Genomic DNA, 18,687 nt, shown 5'->3' with positions numbered 1-18,687 from the left:
AAGAGTGAAAACGTAGACTAAGTCTCTAAGAGTCAGGATTATACTATGGTATGTCCACTCAAAAGACTATATACATTTATTAGAGCTATGTAAAATATATATGATTTTAATAACTATGGGAGAAAAAAGCAAGATGCGGTATAATTATGAACCGGAAGAAGAAATACCTCCACCCCAAATGTACGGTAGCTATTACTGGGTGGCAAAATTATGTATGCTTCTTTTCTCCAATTTATTTTTATGTACTATGAGTTTGATAATGAATAATGGAAATTTCATAATAAAATTATATTTAAAAAAGTTTTCATTTTTAAGTGTATAAAATTCTAACCAACACACCAAGCATTTGATAGTGGTTGCATGAATATTATATAAAATCACACAAATTTTATTCCATCTATTTCTGCATATATCTTATTAGAAGATGCTAGAGCAGTCACTCATGACTATACTTACCAGAATCAATAGATCTGAGTTTCGATCCTGCCTGTTGCATTGGCTCTGTGATTTTCAGTAAATTACTTTACACATTTTGTCTGCCTCAGTGTCCTCCTCAAAAAAACTGGGAAAATATCACCGACTTCTCAGGCTTCTTGTAAATTATCAAACCCTGGCAGCATCTTATACATCATAAGTACTTAATACAAGGTACCTCATGCTATTTCTTATTGTCAGAAAAAAAAACAAAAAGCAAAAAAACCCAGAATTGTAAGAATGGAATCAAACAGAAAAATCAGGCTAATTGGGTCTTTATGGCCAAAGGCATTTCAAGTTCTGTTAGTCATTCTAAAGGTATACATGCTACTAGAATTCTTGTGAATTTAACATCAGCCTTTTATGAGTACTTTAAAAAGCAATAAACAAGCTAAATAGCATGACCCAAGTCTATAAGTAATCAAGAGCTTTGTGAAAACAAGTCATTTAGATATCTCAGCTTGAATATGGAGAGAAGTAGCATTGTGAAATAATAATCTAGACCCTTTATTCTTGTAAAAACTCCTAGACAGGATGTAGGACATAAGTTTCTTAGTTTATTACATGCAGGTCACTCTTGAACTGAGCTAAAAAATACTGGTCCACCTAAAAGCAGTATGTTTAGGAACAGTAGCAAAAAATGGCTAGAAATAAGCCTTCCAAATTAGATATTTCTAAAAGAAAATTATAAACATGTTATGGGCAGATACTTTTTTTCTGACCTACTTATTATGGTGGGAGCAAAAAAGGTAACTTTTATAGTCATTTAAAAATTAGGAGAGCAGTAAAGAAAGTAAATATATTGACTCATTTGGCTGATTTATGCTGTAGTTAAAAGTCCCATGGAATGCTGTGATTTAATGTTGCACCCTGCTCATTGTTTTCACAACTTAACAGAATTTTGCAATCAAAAATTTTGTTGCAGCAAGTCTCAGGAAAAATGAGCATGTTTGAACAGATCTAGACCATAAAAAATAAAGTTTATTAATTTGTATAAGTAATCAAAATCTTATTTAGGAAATAATTATAAATCTGAGTTACTAAGAAATCACAGAACTTTTGAGTGTCTGATACCACTTCTTGTGAATTTGGTCTTTAAGATCAAAGATTAAGAGGTACCATAGTAGAGCCTTAAATTAAGACTGATCTAAAGTAGCTTGACCCTAGAGATAAATTTATTTAATCTTTCCTCATAAAGAAAGTGTGTTCTTTCAGGATTTCGTCTTCCAACACCAAACTTGAATACGTGAAAAGCTAAATCTAGTTCATCAAGAAATTTTAGGATTATTCCCCAACTAGAGACAGAATTTGATTTTCTATAAGCACATGAATTCTGCTTCAGTGGCAAACTGATTTTAGATCTAAGCTGCAAAAAAGAAAAGAGAGAGAGAGGGAGAGAGAGAGAGAGAGAGACAGAGAGAGAGAAGAGAGAATTCCTGACCAGGACAGGAAATAGGTTTTCAGTTTTCTTCCTGAGTCAGTAGAGGGTGTAGGACACAAGTTACTTTTTAATATATAGTTCTTTAAATGTACCTCTTAAGAAGCAAAGTCTAATGGCACAGTAAAAATCAAAACTTCAGCCAAAAATAAGCAAATGAAAATGAATAAAATGACTTTTAAACTAAAAAAGGAACTAAGTCAATTTTCAAAAAAATACACTGTAGCAACTATTTCTATTAAAACATTATACACACACACACACACACACACACACACACGCAGGCTTAAATGAACTGAGATAAAATTTTAAATTTTTGAACAAGGAATAACACTATAGACACTATAACCTGATCTCAGTTTTAAGAAGTCATCATAAAACAGAAATGTAAACACTTCAAAGATAAAGTATAGCTGTTTCTTTAAACCCAAAGACTTACAGTAACTTAATTTTGCCCCCTTGGTGGCTTTCTGGAGGCCTCCTGAGGAAGTGTATGTGTGGGTAATAGTGGGAGAACAGATGCCAATTTTCTCTGACCTTCTAACTTACTCACTGGTGCTGTGGAAAGTTTTAAGAGGACTAAAGCTGCAGGTCCTCTAACATCTATGCAAAGGTTCACAGACTACAGACTTTCACCAGCAAATCTTAAGTGTTTCTCAATCTGGCCTACCTAAGAAGCCCCCGGCATGCTTGTTAATTAAGACTGCAGATTCCTCCTTCTCAGACCTTCTGAATCCAGATGAGTACCATGAGTACCCCTCAAAATTCACGTTGAAATCCTGATCTCCTTCGTGATAGTATTAGGCAGTGGGGCCCTTTGGGTGGTTGATTAGGTCATGAGGGCAGAGCTCTCCTGAATGGAACTATAGCCCTTATAAAAGAAGCCTGAGAAAACTCCATGAAAGGTTGAAGAGAAAAGGCAGCCATCTAGGGCCTGCTGGTACCTTGATCTTGAACTTCCCAGCCTCTGGGACTGTGAGAAAAATTTGTCACTTAAGCAACTCAGTCCATGGCATTTTGTTAGAGCAACCTGGACAGATCAAGAACAAGGAGTAACCCTTAAAGTCTGTAATTATAATTCTTAGGAGACTTTTAGGCTTGAGCTAGATCTACTTCAAGATCATCATGATTATTTAGTTTTATATCTTCAGGTACCACCATTCTTCTGGATACTTTGATTTCCTTCCTCATAGATAACATAATTGCAATGCATATTAAGTTCAATTATGTCCTACAACCAAATAAAAACTGATATCATCTTCACCAAAAAAAAAAAAAGAAAAAAAAGAAAAAAAAGAAAAAATCAGTGCATTACACCTAGCAAGGACTTTGATAAGAGAAGAAAACGAAAGGGCAGGTAAAGTGGTAAACATCTCTTGTATTCCATATTGACAGCAGAGACAGGACAAATGCGCTGAGTCACCCCAGGACCATGACCAGGAGAAGGTAAGCCTGTGCCTCGCTAAGCTTCTAAAGCTCATCTTGATGTGAGAAATTAATAAAAATTAATCGTAAATTAATTTAAGATTCCTTGACCTTTTAAACAGAAAACTGAAACCTAGGAATAACATTTACATTTTGTTGTAAGTAATGAGCTACTTACGAAGATACAAAGATATAATTTTTACATATAAGAAAAGAAGACTAAAGATGCACTTTTTCAGGAATTGCTTTGAGGATGATAGTTCACTCTAATACTAGAGATCAGAGATATTTACTTACCTCCTAATTAATAAAATTTTGCGAAGCCTTTTGGCTTATGATCCAAATTTTGCTGAATTAGTATCACTAAGTGTTTATGTGGTCTGAGAGTAAAGAGAATTGTGATTCGTTCCTTCTTTCATTGAATGAATTTCAATGACTATTAAGTGCTAACTGTGTACAAGGCCTTGAGGAGAGTTAACAAAACAGACACATCCCCTGTCACCTGGAGATTTTTTTTTAAAAAGTCTTTTGGGGGTAATAGACAGGTAAATGGAAAACTGGGGGAGTGGATAATAAAAAAGCACTCCAATAAAAATAACAAAGATTCACTCTAACTCAGATTTAGCCAAGAAGAGTAGGGGAATGCGAACAGAGCCAGAGGCAAGAAAGAGAAGGCACAATCAAACAAACTGTAAGAAATGGGACTGTTTTGACCTTCAAATCTAAAGAGTATGTTGAAGAGTATTGAGCTGAAGGTCCAAGAAGTAGGTGGAAGCAAGAGCATGAGGGCTCTTACAGACCATGTTAAAAAGTTTCTTTTGATTCTAAGAGCAGTGGGAAGCCACTGAAGAGTTTAAATGAATGAAGTCGACATGCTTTTATTTGCTATTTAAAAGATTGCTCACTGATGAAATCAAAGTGGGAGCTTCAGTGAGTGGCACAGGTTTTAAATGAGGGCAGGGCCTGGAGCCGAAGACAGAGAAGGTATGAACGGTGCGGTCACAGATAGCTCCCAAGTCTGCACGCTCCCAGGTGGGGGGTGGAGGGAGTCATTTCACAGTAGCTGATCATATGGTCATATATTCTATGTACTGGTGTAGGAGGTTAGTTAGGTGCCTTCTGCAAATGATTTCACTCAAACACTATCTTTGAGTGTAGAGCACATAGCAACATGTAATATTTCCTCATTGGTTTTGGTGTTTATCCTGCTCTTAAATATATTATGCTCCCTCCCATCGTGTCAATCACTGGTGTGCAAAAATGTCAGTTTTGGGACTAAGAAAACATTCACCCACATTCCTAGGCAATGAGACAGAACCTGTAAAGGTAAATTCTTAGCTCAAGTGAAATACGTTTTTGAAGATCCAAGAAAGGCTGCACTGATGAGGATAAATAAGTGTGTGACTTGAGTTACCAAGATTTTATACTGCGCCTCAGAGGGGAGATAAACTTTTTTTAAAGCACAGGCTTATCTTGCTTTATGCAACAGATTTACTCCAGGAAAACTGTGTACAATTTTGAGTACATCTGGGAGCTTCCCTACTTAAGAGGAATTTAATGATTATTTGTAAAGACCAAACCTTGTTATTGTATTATACATTTTCTCAAGTGAGGCACATCTATACTGGATTGTTCTCTCTCCTTGTCAGTGGAGAGAATAGGATGCCTATAGTGCCATCTCTTAGAAAGTCCTTGAGTCCCTCAAGAGATGCCACAACACCAGTGCAGACATTGCAGTAAGCAATGTGCTCCACAGTTTTTCCTTTGATTGGAACCCAGTTCCAATGGACCGGGTCATTAGTGAGGCTACCTGAGTATACTGGTATGAGTGAACAGCCACCAATAATTATCTTTCTCCCTAGCTCCATTCTATAGATTGGTCTAAGGAGGCAATGTGATGGGTTCTGGCAACGATATCCAATTGGAAGCGGCCATATGGGACCTCTTGGAAAGTTTAATTGATTTGGCTGACATGCTACTTTGGAGTTTTACTTCTTTGCGTTTCTCTTTCCTGCCTAGTCACAGATCTGATGCCTGGGGTAGCAATCATCTTACAGCTATAAGAAAAAGGGAAAGAAAGTGGCAGAGAAATATAAAATGAGCTCGATTTCCTGATGGCATCCTGGAGCTCCTTATCAGCTCTAGAGTGTGTGCTCTGGACTTTCGTTAAACGAAACAAGAAAATCCCTGTACTTAGGTTCTATTTGTTGATTTTACTCTTAATCAATACCCTAAGTTTCAATGTAAACTTCTCTGAAAATGACATACCAAGTTTCATTGCTTGATATGTGGAATTCCCTGGTGATTTAATAACAAGAGTAAGAAACAGCAAGCCATTACTTCCAAAATGTAAATGTTTTTATATAGTGACATTTTCATAGCTTCCTTCTATAAAAGATGCTAAGCTGCCTGATCTACAGAAGCTGTGTTGGTACCAAAAAAACAGTAGGAAAACAAAAACAAAAACTCCACACATTTCCTGGGCATTTTGGCCATAATCACTCTCATTTAGTTGAGCTGGATTGGTCAAATATTAAAAAAGACTGAGGCCTGGATGCTAAAGCAGAAGTGACACAGTGGCCCAAGGGAAAGTAACTATCCAGAAAAACAGGACAAAAACAGGCAATTTCAAGTTACACAATTATAAGCATGAACAAGCAGCCAAAAGAGTAAGCCAGTAGGAAATGGATAGTTTACTTTAAGCAAACATAGCATGTGGGCTAAAGATTGCAATAGCTATACTACTCAAAGGTGAAACCTGTCTGGCAGGCTCCAGGATTTTCAAACTAGTTTATATACACATGACTATTAATCATTTTAGCATATCCGAGGCAATGAATTATTTACATTTGTGCGTGCATGTGTATTTATATCAGATAGAAACATAGGTGAGTAGTCATTTCTGTTCAAGCCAATAGCATGTGAGTTTAAGACACAATAAAGATCTTTAGTAACTTCTCAATCTCATTCCTATATAGAAGCTCTAGCTGCACTGTTTCTTAGTTTTCTTTGTGTACAAAAGTTTCTCTTATAGTTAAGGAAGACTCCTAAGTCATTGATTCTTATATTAGGTGTAAAGGATACACCTTGGACATCAAATTGAAAACAATGAAACTCTTATAAAACATCCACCACAATCATTTTCAAATCCCCACAAACAACCAGATGCCATGCACCATGGTTCACATTCCCACAGAGAGAAATTGTTCCAGGATCAGGGAGATGGCGTGTTCATCAGAAGACCGTGGAAAACAGTTTGCACTGCTTAAATCAAGTCACGTGCATTATTTCTAAATCTGAACTGTTGAAATTGTTTGCTTATATTGCTTAAAACTTGCCACAGCATTTCTAAATCCCCAGTTCATTTCATGACATCTAGGCAATCTTTCCTACAAAATTAAATTGCCTTTTATAAACATGATATGTATTTACAGAATTATCAGCAACAAATCCCAGTTACTACAGTGTATGTGAATAAGAAAAAAAAGACTCAAAGGCTCCAGCTGATTTGTTAATTCCAAAACATTTGTCGAATACAAATATTCATAAAAAATACCTAGGGAGTCTACTTTTTTAAAAGAATAGAAATTCTAATTCTGTAGATCCTATGCGGGAGAGATAGCACGTGAGAGTGAGCAACAGCCCAGTGATTCTGACATAGGCGGGCCCGCAGACCCCACTTTGAGAAACGTTGGTCTGTACTATTTTAGATGCCAGGGTCACAAATCTCAAACTGCTCAGTCTAGTGAGATAGAGAAGTAAACAACAACTTTACAATGCTCTCTGAAAGTCCTGAGAGATGTGAAGGGGATAAGAGAAGGCATAAAAATGAAAGCAAAAGTGAAATTCTCCTACAGAAATAACCAGTTCTAAAGGAGGACAACCAGAGAAAAATGGGAGAAAAGGTGCTTTGGGGAGGAAGCAGGGTGGCGCAAGCGTTCTGTGGGGCCTGAACAAGGACTCTGGAATGACCCTGGCACTGGATAGAGGAGTAGGAAATGAGTTTGGAGAAGTAAGAACGAGGTGGTGTCCCGAATGATTTTTATGCCCCGCGGGGCTAGTTTTAACTCCTGAAGGTACAGGAGGCCCCCGAGGTTCTTAAGTGAGCGAGGAGGGTCATAGTTAGATTCAATTTTTAACAAGCCCACCAGGCAGTGGAGGATATTTATCTAGGAGAAATGTGACCTAATGGATGTGGAGAGGCCAGGTAACTGCGATTTTCATCAAGAAGATGCCTGTCCTGGGGAAGACAGACAAGGTGAATGTCATCTGAAAAATGACATACCATCAGAGCAATCATTCCCTATTTTACTAAAATGAATCCAACAGAGCAGGTACAACAGACAGGTCTTAACAGTCAATTTAATGTGGGGAAAGAGGCAAAAAAGAGAGTGAGTGATGATTCTTGGGTTTCTGGTTTGTCTGATTTGGTAGCTAGTGTTACTTTGGTGGGTGAGGGGTAAAGAAGTGGCATTTAGTATTTAGTAAAGATAGTTGATAGGACTGTAGAACTTACTGGTAGAGTTGGAAAGAGATTGATAGGGGGTCGGTCTTAAATGTCTGGGCTGAATGAAGATATCTATTTGGAAGGCACCCATGTCTGGGTGGTGGTAGCCGAAGTCATGAACATGAAGGAGGTCATCCAAGGGGTATAGTCTGAAGGTCAAGGTGAAGCCTAACTGGGAGGGGCCATTACCATTTCAGGGGGAGGTGGAAAAGTAACAAACAGGAAAGAATAAGAAGAGATAACCAAAAGATCTAAGAAGAAAACCAAGAAGTGTAAAAGAAAAAAAGGTTAAAGAGAGGGCCAAGTGTCACAGAGGACTCAAGTCACACAAGTACTGATAAGGAGAGTCCCACTATGACCTGAAGTGGCCTATCAGTGCCTCTTCTGTGAATGGTTCATTCATTTCTTCAACAAATATTGACCGAAGTCTCCTGGGTACCTGGTGCTGTGCTGATAAACCTCAGATCTTAAGGACTGCCTCATCCTACTCAGAACGCATAGCAAAAGCTATGCTTTCCATTTCCTTATAAATATTATACTATGTAAAGTGTGAACAGAAAGTGAATTTGTATGTAAAGCATTTGTTGATACTGCACTTGGACAAAGGAAAGAGACCAGGAAGGGAGGATAGAGTGTCACCAGAGCTTGAGAGGAAAGTGGAGAAGGGGAACAAGGGCCTGCCAGCATGACCTTCTCATCCTCTGACCTTTTATCCTGCTTAACTGTTTAACTCTTACATCTCTTTAGGGAGTAAATTCCTAGGCCGAGGAGAAGCAGTTATTTCCCAATACATTCTTTAGGTATTTTGGAAAGAAGAAAATAAAGACACGAAAGAAATAGTTAAACTCACCAAAGTAAACTAAAATGTTTCTGGGCCCTGAATGTGCTTTCGAGAAACCTCATCTCACAGTTACTTAGCACTGACTAAATGTCCCTCCCACCCCCCACTTCCTTCCTTCCTTTCTTTTATTTCCTTTTTAATATAATAAGCCTTTTGATTTTTTTATTACTCAAAAAAGCTTCATATTTTTATTTAGCTTTAAGATCCTGTGCCTTCAGCACTTTTGCAGTGATTTTCTGCCCCTCAGTAAGGAAAGCACATGTGAGCTGGCCATGGCCACATTTAGTAGATATGGATCCGCCACAGGCTCCACTGGGCATGTTTCTTTGTTCTAGACATAAGAATGTTAGATCTCACAGCACGAACTCCTCAAAGTTGGCCTGGACACACGCTACAAGTGGATTTTGGTGCCTTCTCAAACTGCTTGGTATAAAGGTAAACAATTCTATTACTGAGGTTCTAGATAGCTCTGTTTTGTTAGAGGATGTATTGCAGGAGAGCCTACGATGATATGTCAAACTCTGGACCATGCTAAATGCTTCTAGACACTGTCCCTAGAAGAGTGTCCATTACTTAAAATTACTCTAAAAACTTAACCTCTAAACCTTCAAAATAATAATTATTAGAAAGCTTATTTATATAGCTTTTGAAAAATAGAAATGATGACAGAGTAAATCCTGCAATTATTTGATTTATCCATTCACTTATTCAGAAAACACTTATTGAGCTTTTGCTAAAGATTACAAGTGTTAAAAAAATGAAGTCTTTGAGCTCATGAAGCCTACGATCTATCGGGACATGGAAAGTAACAAATAACCCAAGGCTTCCCAACAATGTGGTAGCAATGCATGCCGTGTACAGAAACAAAGCCTGACAAGTGGCCAGGAGTGATAGGATTTTATCAGGTATGGTGGCGAGGGAAGGCCTCTCACATATTAAATAGAAATATATGGAAACACATGTTTTAAACAATTAACGAGAACATCTTTGACTTCACAACTGATACCTGGTTCTGATCCCTGCAATGTGTTCCTTCCTTCAGAACTCCGACACTGAGACCTAGCAGTTGTCAAGCACTATGCTAAGCACAGTGGGTGACAAAGGCATTAAACCATTTCTTGCCCTCAGCCTATTAACTAGTAGGAATTATCACACATGGGAGAACATGGTCGATCACAATAAAATTATTTTAAAAATTATGCTAAGTCACCTGATGCAGTGGTCAATTCAGGCTGTAAGAGAATAAGGCCTCTGGTAGGACCTACACCATAGCAGAGAGGAAATGGTGGAAATCAGGACTCTGACATTCCAGAATGAAGGAAGAGTGTGAAACAAGAGCTAGAGAGGGACTGTCCAGAGAATGAGGATTATTCCAGTTTGATAAATGCGTTCTATATTTGAAAGCGATAATATGAGAAATAAGGCTGAAGTGGGAGTTTGGGAAAGAACAGTGTAAGGCTTTGAATTCCAGGCTAAAAATGTGAGGCATTTACTTTTGTTTACATTCACTGATAGACCTGGAAAATAGAACCTAGGACACGACTTTAGTATGTGAATGTACGACTGGGTGAAGATGAGAGAATCTCCTTATGGCATCAAGGAAATCACGGAAAATAATCTAATAACAAGATGTTTTAACTTCTACCAGAGTCCAGTGTTCCTTAGGACTATTCTGGCCCTGCGCTAAGAACTTGATGTGGATTGTTCCTTCGATATTCACACCAACTCCACTAGGTGTGTGGACCACCCCCCTCTACATGTGAAGAAACTCGGCAAGGTTAAATAACTTGCTCAAGTTTGCACGAACAGTTAAGTAACGGTTTTCTGGGTTCAAAGTGGCCGCTGTATACTCGAAAGCCAAAGTCAGCACTGTGGAGGACAAAAATTGTAACCGAATTAGCAAATGTGTGGAGTCAGAAACACATGTAATGAAGCTTAATAAGGGCAGTTTAAAATGGCAGAGTCGTAGCCAAGGGAAGAAGAAAAAGCACAAAAATTTTTAAATTTAAAAATAGATGAGCTCAGAGGCAGGTGAAGGCTTTAGCAGGAAAGAGGCCAACCAATGGAGGGACTGCAATATAGCACTCTATTGCCTTTCTGCATTCTTAATTTTCTTTCTCTTATAATCAACCTCGCCAAGGCTGCCCAGAAAAACAGTGAAGTAATCTACTTGTCTTCTGCAGGGGTCTGATCCACATCAGTCACCAGAGACAACTTAGTGTTCAGAAGCTCCTCAAAAATGAACAAAAGTTCAGAAAAATTAGATCTGTGAAGAAATATCAACAGGAACCAGGGAGAAGGTTGACCATAATTTAGTATGAGGTTTTCAAAGAACTGACCTCTACTTTCATTAAAATCACCATAACTGCAATTAGACAAGAAACCGTGAGTATAAGAGAAAATGAATTTTTCTTCTAAATCTAGATATGTGGTTAAGATGTTAACTTAAACAATATATATTGATTAATGATAATGTAAATGGTTAAGCCTGAGTTAATATGAAAAGTGTCTATAGTAGGCTCCTTAAAGCACTGATCATGAAGACTATACATTCACAAACAGACGTACTGATTAAAAAATTTAGCTCAACACATTCTAGTTTCTCTATTAATATTGTTTCACAGGATTCTAGATATTTTAAATTCTAAGTGTTATTTTAGTCTTAATCTTCTAGTCAGTATCTCAAATTTCTCTTTCACTTTTGACATACCATGAATGCCCTCAGACGTCTTCTCTGGAGCTGAGACTCCTTAATTAGGAATAGACACATAAGTAAAATACTTTAAGTTTCATATTTAAGTTCGATCAATTGCAAGGTTAAAGGCTGTGTGACAGTTCTGGGTAGAATTCCCACAAACAGGTTTAGAAGGGGCAGACAGGCAGTCACCAGAGCACTGCTAATGCAAATCCTGCTCTGTAGGGTCAGCTCCTCCATTAGTCATGGCCAGTCATCACAACCCATCAGCTTGAGGGTCAATCCCTCCCACTGATGAGCATACAGCAACCAAGACTCAACCACAACAGTAGGGCACACACAATCCATATAAGAGACATACCTGGAGCACTGGCTCAGGTGACCAGAGAAGACTGTGCCATTGGGATACACAGCACACCCGTTACATAAGGCAACTCTACTAAGACCAGGAGACATATGTGTAAACTAGAGGACAGGATAAACACACCAACAGAAACAAGCTCCTAGATGCAGAGAGTACTTTGATGGTTGTCAGATTGGACAGGGGGTAGATAAAGGGAGGAGGGGATTAAGAGTTACAAATTGGTAGTTACGAAATAGTCATGGAGATATAAAGTATAGATAGCATGGGGAATACAGTTAGTAGTATTGTAATAACTATGAATAGGGTCAGATGGCTACTAGATTTTGGGGGGCGATCACTTCATAAGTTATATAAATGTCTAATCACTGTGCTATATGCCTGAAGCTAATATAATATAGTATGTCAACTATAACTATAATTGAAAAAATTTTATATATATATTTATGTATGTGTGTGTGGGGTGTGTGTGTGTGTGTGTGTGTGTGTGTGTGTATATATATATATATATATAATTTAAAGAAATAAAAAAGAAAGAAAGAGCGTCCTGGTACAGAGTTAGGGCTGACTGTGTTGCATTTGCTGACAGGTACGATCACCTAAATTAGGAGCAATCAGCACTTCCTCAAAAATTGAATTAAAGATGGGAAATGTAGTCCTCACATCAGCTTATAAATATTTTCTTATTTACCCAGAGTAACTAATTTGGTAAGATCTGCCATTGACTTCTAATTACACCAGCTGCACCCAATATACACAATGAACATTATTTTACTCTCTGAATAGCTGGCTCAAGGTCAGCTTTGGTTTTCTGAGTCTCACATCACCTTTGTGTTTCAGGTCCTCACAGGTTAGTTTACTTGCAAAGCTGTTGTTTGAGGCTGAATTAACACAATTAGCAGCTACATGACAACCACACCACGTCCAATATGTATCCTAATATAGAGCACATAGAGAAGTTGGGAGAAGAGAAGAAAAGATGAAAATTGAGAAGAAATAGAGGCCTAAATAGGAAACCTAGAAATGTCCAGGTATCTTCTGGGATTGTTAATGAAAGACCTGTGAACTCACATCAATGCAGAAATTATTCCCTTCCTTGTAAGGCCAAGGGCACCATGGCAATAAGTATACACATCAAAGCTTGGCATCTGTGAAAATTTTATGGTTTGGTATTAAATATATAGGTCAAGAAGTATAATAAAACTAATTTCTCTGGTTGTCTTAGAAGACTTTAGAATAGACTTTTGGGTTAATAAGAGTAAATTTTAGTTCCCTCTGGCACTAGAATTTAGTCATTCTTTGACTCAGTCAGGATTAAATCTATCTTGGTTAAGTGTAAACCTGATTACCGGCTGGTTGTCTTTAGTGACTCCCCACTTTATGGCTGCTTCCTCTTAAGAAGTTCACTGTTGTGACTAACTTTTGGGGGGGGGGGCGGGGAAAGTTGGAAAGCAGAGGTCAAAGTCAATCAAAAATGGAGCAAACTCACTTTCCACTACCTGGTGGAGGGCAAATTGCTATGAAGCATTAGCAACTATCCTAGGTTTTATAACCTTTTTTTGACTTTACTGTAGATGTGCTACCCATGTCAGCTAAGTTTATGCTTCTCTTAAGTCTATCTAAACTAAAAATGGTAAGATCTAACAGTTGCTATTAACAGATTTCTCTTATTAATCTATTGTTTTTTTAACTCTTAATAGAGTCGTGTTTTTTTAACTCTATGATAAAAGTAATATATACTATTAGTATATGAATTTATATATCCCTTCGGAATTCACACGACACTCACTAACATTACATAAACTCCTACACAAGTCACCCTGGGGCAATAACAAACTTGTGGAAATAACACAACTGGCAATTGGCTCACAGCGGTTCAGGATTCCCAGCCAGCTAGCTGCAAGCATTCCGACTTTCATTAGCTTCAAAATAAGAAGACTGTGCACACTTATTTATATAAATATGGCAGAGTTTAACTATCTCATGTATCACCTACCTATTTCTGAGATGAAATCATTGCCATTTACAGATTAAAAAAACAGGCTCTTAAGAACTTAACTGATAAATGACTAATAAATAGCAGATCTAATCTCAAAAGTGCAATTCTTTCTTCTATCCACTTGACTTCTGCTCCAGTCATTATAGAAATGCATTAAGCAACACCCTTGGCCCCAATGATTGGGTTTCTCAAGAGCAGTGACCTATTTTAGCAATACAACATGCTCTGTAATTTACTACTGATGTAACTACTTCACTAGGGATTTACTAGTTACTTAATTTGGTTAAACATGACTCATAAAAACCAGTCAAACAGTAACCTTCTCTTTCTTCATGACCTCATGGTTGTACAGCTAGTAATATAATGTTTGTGGATCTGGGCCAATGATACGTATACTTCACTAATTCCACAAATACTTATTAGACACCTATTACCCAGCCAGACCCTATGCTGGGTGCTGGATACACAGTTCTGAAAAAGATGGACACTGTGAGCGCTTCACGGAGCTCATTTTGTTGAGTAGGGAAGCGACAGACGTGAACCAACAAACAAAAATTACCACTCTGATGTGTTTTGAAGGAAAACTACTCCTGGGAGAGACAATGTTTGTTGGGGGGGGGGGGTTCTTTTAGATGGAGGATGAGAATGTCTTCATGAAGAGTTGGCACATAAATTGAGATCACAAAAATGAGAAAGAGCCGGCCTTGAGGAAAGAACATTCCAGGGAGAAGGAACTGCATACTGGAGGGTCTGAAAACTAGAGTTCAGTTTGTATAAGGAGCTGAAAAATAGTCACTTTGTGAGTAAGATATAATCGAGGTGGGGAATGTATGAGATCAAAATAGAGTCCTGAGGAGCTCTTAAGTATGTGCCCCAAGGCACCTGTTTGTCATTTATGGGCCTTCAATCAGCCATGACTTGAATAATTGTGTTGTAATCCAGAAACTCTTACAGATTAAGCACATAAAACTAAAAATATAATAACATCAATAGACTACCTAAACCAATAACAGTGTTCCAACTTTTTAAATGAAGGTTTACATTAAGTTAAATCATTTTAATTATAGATAGTGATGACAATATATCCATGGATACATAGATATAGATACACATCTCTAGTATTTTAGAAAAAAGCATTCTCTCTCAATGTTGGAGGGAGTGAAACTTTCACTTCTTGTAAATTTTAAGGAAAAAAGGTGAGATTATAGGGACTTACTTTTTTATGAGTGTGTTTTTTTAAATTTAGAAAATAAACAACAAAATGAAGAAACCCTTTTTGTTTTTATGAAAGCCTGGTTTTAAGAAAAAGAAAATCAGCTGGTTAAATTTAGGAAGCTAGAAAAAAAAAGTCAAATCCAAGAATGTTCTCTGGAATCAAGCCCAATACATTTTTACTTGAGTAAGAACTGGATATACATTTTTATCCCTTTGGGGGCTCTGGGCTGTCAATACTTCACTTTTAAGTGATAGGCAGACACGTGTAGATAATCATGTGAGCTCAGTGACACTCCTTTCCTTATTCAAATTTTTCTCTTTCCACAGTATTTTTGCCTATTAAAGATGATTTCTTTTATTTCAGCTTAGAGATACATTTTTAGAGAATAACTGTGCTCATAAAAAATCTTCTCATTGCTCGGCTGGACCTGGACTTTTTCTCTTACATATCTCTTCTTTGTCTCTTTTGAGAAGGCATTTGGAAGCACTGGGAACAGCTGCATGATTGACCCCACTCTATCCAGTGTTTTAACTTATAGTTTTTAAGTGGAAGTGAGCTTTGTTTATCTAAGATTTTTTTCAGGTTCTTAAATTAACTCTCCCCCTACTCCCACCCCCACCTTCTCACTTCGACCAAACCTGTCGTTCAGCAGGTAATGATCTCCAACAGAACTGCAACAATCTCTACTACTGCTGAATTTGCAGAGCAAAGAATCTCAAAACTTACCAATCTGTTATAATCTATTTTGTAATATCTAAGCGTTTCATATGGCTTTGTCCTGTCCACTCCCTTCCCTAGCAGAACCCCTTACTTAACCTGCCCCTTAAACTTGTCATTAGGCACCTTTGGGGACAGATGTGCCACCATGTTTGTTTGCATCCCCTACACCCCAGCATGTGGGGATTCTCTGAGACTTCCGTAATCTTGGCTGCCCTGGACGGGTCTGCCTCACTTGCTCGTGCACTGGGTGAGTGCTGGGCTCACTCATGTATTTTTTTCCTCACACTTTGGGGATGAACAGGGCTAACATCCTTCTATAAGCCCCAAACTTGATTGTGGTTCACAGCAAGGTGGAAAAGCTGGGTCTCTTTTTTCATTTCTTTTTCTTCCAGAGGAAGCCTGTGCTCAGTCTTTATTTCTATAGTTGCAATAACCAGCTGTATCCTGTTCACTTCTAAGTTTTTGTGAACTCAAGTATCAAATCTCAACCAAACAAAACCACTTATTCTGGCAAAAAAAGAACAAATGTCGACTCTAAGGTGCTAGTTCTTTTTAATTTTTTGGATGTTCTTCTGACTTAATTGCAACCAAGAGATAGTATTTTTACAAATTCTTAAAGCTATCGACAGATACTCAAAGTTTTAACAATGTCTGAGTGATACTAAGCATGTCCTTACTGCCCAAGTGCCTTCGATGACTACTTGTTAATTGCAACCAAGGGTAATATTTTTAAATAAATATATTAAAGCCTTCAAGAGGTACCTAAAGTTTAATAAAACATGAATCATACCATACATATCCTTTTATTACCTTTAAAGGTCATCTCTTGAGCACCATAAAAATAAGAAACTCTTGCAGAATGACCAGTTTTTTCCAATATTCTTTAGATAAACTTTTTTTATTACGATCTTAATAGATAATATGTAAAGGGATATTTAACAACTTATTGAGAGTATGTATGGTGACAGAAGAAAATTTAACTTGGGTGGTGAACATATACACATGATGTATTATTGAATTGTACACTTGAAACCTATTTGGTTTTATTAACCAAATAAAAGGAAAGAGAAAAGAGAGTATGTGAAGAAGGTAAAGCCTTCGGTTCTCTTTCTGCAATTTAGTTTAAATGAAATAGTGACCTAAACTAAGTTCTGTTATTCCAACTTAGACTATTAAAATATTTGTTTCTTTATGCCCCGCCACCAGCATTAAAATGTCATATTCATTCTCATAACTTAGTTTAGGAAAAACTCAGCCCGTAAGAACTAATTCACCCTGAAGAATGAATAACTGACAGTTCTCGTGTTTAATCTTAAATATGCATGGTTCTGAGTCTTGAGAGCACATAAGAAAAACCTAGAGTTTTAAAAAATATAATATTTGAAAGCTACCTCTCCTAGAGAATCTGATTTCTCTGAAATAAGGTCTAGGACACTGGTGTTTTTAAAAAGCTGCCTGGGTAACTATAATATTCAACCGTAACACATCTGAAGGATGCCCACAATGCACATGAAGAGTACAACAGAAACAGCATTTCAGTGGGGCCACATACTCAGAAAAGGGTACATCAGAAGATCTGGGGACGGGTGGGGTAGGGGAGAGAGAGATCTGAAGAAGCACTACAGGTGACTGGTAAGTACCCACAGGGAGTGGGGGAGTGGCCCTTAATCTTGAGACTCACTGGGATCCTTATATTAGAGTTTTACTAGTTTAAATACTAGTGTTTACTAGTACTAGTGATTTATTAGTATAAAAGAACCTTGCAGTGCTCTTGGAATTTCTGGCATGTTTTTTAAAAATATAAGAAAGTCAGTTGGAGTGGGAGAACCCAGTTGAAGTAGAATGACTATCATAGATAGCGTAGCACTGCTTAAGTAGCTTCACTTCACAACTTCTCCATAAGCTGCTTCTACCTGTCTGATCATCTTCCCTATGTCCTCTTCTGAACCAGCAACATGCACCCCAACTACCCACATTTCTTTCGGGGGCTCAAATATCGGCAGCGACATGGGTGTGGGAAAGTTTCCTATGAGCCATGGTTGTTACTGTCCTCATCCAACCATGTACGACTGGTGGTACTTGTGGTTTCTTACCAAGTGCCAGAGCCCTTTGTGTTCCACAGCCCAGAAGCACTGGCAGTCTGACAACCAAAAAGGAAACTTGATAAGATTAGAGAAGCACTTTTGCTTCTTGTCCAATTTCTTTCTCTTTGGAGTGATGCTTCCTTTTTCATTCAGACATCATAACATTACTGATTCCGAAATGAGTACCTATTCTCTCTAACAGAATTTTTGATATTCAAAGGAATATCTCCTGATTAAATTGCTCACATCAATTATTCCCATTCCAATATTAACCAATTTCTTTCTTTCTTTTTTTTTTAAACTTTCCCCACAAAATAAGTTATCACATTCCCAGAGTTACTATTTCTGCTATGGCAGGTAGGGAATGCAAATCTCAATGGATTGTTACAGTACTGGTTATACTCACTTCCCTAGGAAGTACTTCCTGTCTCAGGAATTTCATTTCCAGAGAAACAATACATTGCTGTATGAAAACAGTTTAAACTGTGAGTGTAAGAGCTGCACTTTTCTGGTATGTGTATTTTATTTTTTAAAAACTTATCACTATTTAATGTGCTTTCTCTTAACCTATTGCATTGTAAAAACACAACCACCCAGATGTTACCATACCAGTTCTAAAGGGAAGGAATAGACTTACAGCTATGCGACCTGTATGGTATGGAAATTGTGGTGTTGGAGCCTGTAGCAAACATCACTGTCAAGTTACCTTCTTCTTACCAGTTCCCAGGCCTGTGTTTAACAGCATGGTACTGGACTTCAAAATTGAAACCACCAATTAAATGCTAGTAACTTATCTCTCTACCATGTGCCTATCAAGTCTGCAGTTATTGTAGCCTAGACCACGGTGTTGGTGACAGACATCAAACTCCTGATCTCAGGATGTCATGGATGCATCATTAAAATACAAAAACAAACAACCTCATCTGC

General features: G+C 37.6%; 1 protein-coding gene and 1 pseudogene across 3 annotated transcripts in view; both read right to left on the bottom strand.

The window, feature by feature from the left end:
* ELOVL6 (ELOVL fatty acid elongase 6) overlaps positions 1–18,687 on the bottom strand; it is a 101,165-nt gene that overhangs the window by 58,547 nt on the left and 23,931 nt on the right. The window lies entirely within an intron of this gene.
* Positions 8,806–11,683, bottom strand: LOC107508818 (annotated as a pseudogene).

The sequence above is a fragment of the Rousettus aegyptiacus genome, unplaced genomic scaffold (genome assembly GCF_014176215.1).
Source record: "Rousettus aegyptiacus isolate mRouAeg1 unplaced genomic scaffold, mRouAeg1.p scaffold_m13_p_10, whole genome shotgun sequence".
Lineage (NCBI taxonomy): Eukaryota > Metazoa > Chordata > Mammalia > Chiroptera > Pteropodidae > Rousettus > Rousettus aegyptiacus.
The sequence above is the reverse complement of the archived record's forward strand: the minus strand, read 5'-3'. Positions and strand labels throughout refer to the sequence as shown.